Raw genomic sequence first — 2,242 nt, forward strand, 5'->3', positions numbered from 1 at the left:
GCCATAGTCTATTGGATTAAGGCTCCTTAATCCAGTGACTTCTTGTGATATTGTTATTAACAACAAAAAAAAATCTTTATGTGGTCTTTGTTCCCCAATCCTGGTGCAGAGCTCCTAAAACCCTTGGGATTTCCTAAGTGATGAGAGGAATAAAGGTATCTTTTTTATGTTAATGAGGTTTTTGAAATGCTCCAGAGGACCGGGCCTGGTTACCAAAGGAGTTAACCAGGTGCTTAGAAGGTTTGAGCTTTCAATCCCAACCATCCTGTCCCTTGGGGAAGAAAAAGGGAATGGAGGTTGGATCAATCACCAACAGCCAAAAGTTTAATCATTCTCTCAGCAAGTTGGGAGTGTGACCAACTATATGGTATTACTCTCAGTTCCCACTGTTGTTGCCACCAGGGTGAAGAATCAGATATTGGATGTTTCAGCTAATTGAATCATCAGGACAGAGGGTCATTGTAGTCACTGTTACCAACAGTTGCATCAGCATCATACACATTGGATGTCAATCATTAAGTTCGTTAGGTTGTCCAATCCTGACAGATGTCATTTGAAGTGTGAATGGCTACCAAAAGGTATTGAAAACCTTGAGAGAATACAACAAACTAGACAGGTTAATATGATGAGGATGAGGAGGAAAATAGCCAAGGATTGTAAAACTCCCCTGAGCAGAGATTCCCAGAAGCCAAGATTTGTTTTTAAGCCAAAATTTCACCAATAAAATAACTTAGGTTCTAATCAAATACAGGTTTTACTTGTCTAAGTCAATCTATATTATCTTTATTTACATAGATATAGCATGATGTATTAGCAAACACACATCATTATTATTTAGGAATGGATGAACATGGAAATGTTTTCTTTCAAGAGGTGATGTTAGGTGAGCATCCACCTAAATTTGACCTCTATATTATGTGGGCAAATAGGTATGAAAACAGAAGAAAAACAAAGGTTAAGAGTTCAAGCAAATTATAAATTCAGTTTCCAAGCTTGGAGAACAGCTAGTTGAGAAAATTTCTAGATTTGAGTTTGAGGCATCTTTAGATGATGGAATGAGGCTGGCAGTTTCAATCTGATGGATTTTCCTTGTTTGCAGTTTGACGGTCTTTAATCATGTCCTCACGTGTACCATACAGCAACAGAAATGGAGGTTGTCTGTTGGGGGCCAGAGTGAGGTACTCCGCCCATGGCAAAGGTCATGAGGAAGGAGGCTCGACATACGCAAAGGCGGGATCGAGCCTCAGGAGTTCCCCTGGAAATCCTCGAGCATCTACCCCCATAACCAGAGCCTGCCTACTTTACTACTTTGTGCTCACCTACACCTCTGACTTTACGGGGGGCTGTCCCCCACCACCTCTTTTGGAGAAGGAGTTAACTTAGAGCTCCAGTTTATAATAATTCCTGGGCGTGATAAGAGTGTTTTAACCTACAAACTCCTCTGAAGGTTCTCTGGCCTGCCTGACAGGCTTGTCCGGCCACATGTGATCGCTCACAGCCTCCCAACCGTGAGAGGCACAAGATGCTTTAAACCTTCTAAAAACAGGTTCCTTAGAAAAGTTAGAAAACTATTAGTATAAGTATAATGGGCTAATTAGAAATTGTGTTGGTGAAGGGTTTTTCATTTGTTGAGCCAATGTTTGTTGCTAAGTCTCCACATCCCCTGCCCTTACACACATTAATGAATATATAGAATTAACCTTTGATATTAATCACGTTAGACCTTAGGCTAAGTAAATTCTTTCCTTAACTAAAACCCACTACACCCTCACCCTGTAGGAATGTAACTTTACTTGGGTGGTGTCTGTTTTGAGACCGCTGTCACAAGGAGAGGGTCGTAAATTGTCAGCAGGCCCCCCTGGCCAGAAGATGATGTAACACCCCTAAGACCTCTGTATACATTTGTGTGAAGCACCTGACTTTAATAAAAGTCAGGACTGCTGTCCCCACGTGACTTTTGTATAACATCTTAGTGTATAAAAACAGACTCTGGAAAATAAAGAATTGGGATCAGTTTCTCGAAATACTGGTCTCCCCATGTCGCTCTCTCTCTCCCTCTGGCTGAGTCTCCATCTGGAGCGCGGAACCCACCATGCTTACTAATTATGCCTGGGCTTCTAAGATCCGACCGGGGAGGCCTCAGTGTCTCCTCTCCTTCGGGAGAACGGAAGGACGCCTGCGGCCTATGTAAGTGGTGCAAGCTTCTTGTCTTAAAGTTTTATTGGTCCCCCGCGTAAACCAA

Source organism: Bos indicus x Bos taurus, chromosome 8, assembly GCF_003369695.1.
Source record: "Bos indicus x Bos taurus breed Angus x Brahman F1 hybrid chromosome 8, Bos_hybrid_MaternalHap_v2.0, whole genome shotgun sequence".
NCBI classification, from domain to species: Eukaryota; Metazoa; Chordata; class Mammalia; order Artiodactyla; family Bovidae; genus Bos; species Bos indicus x Bos taurus.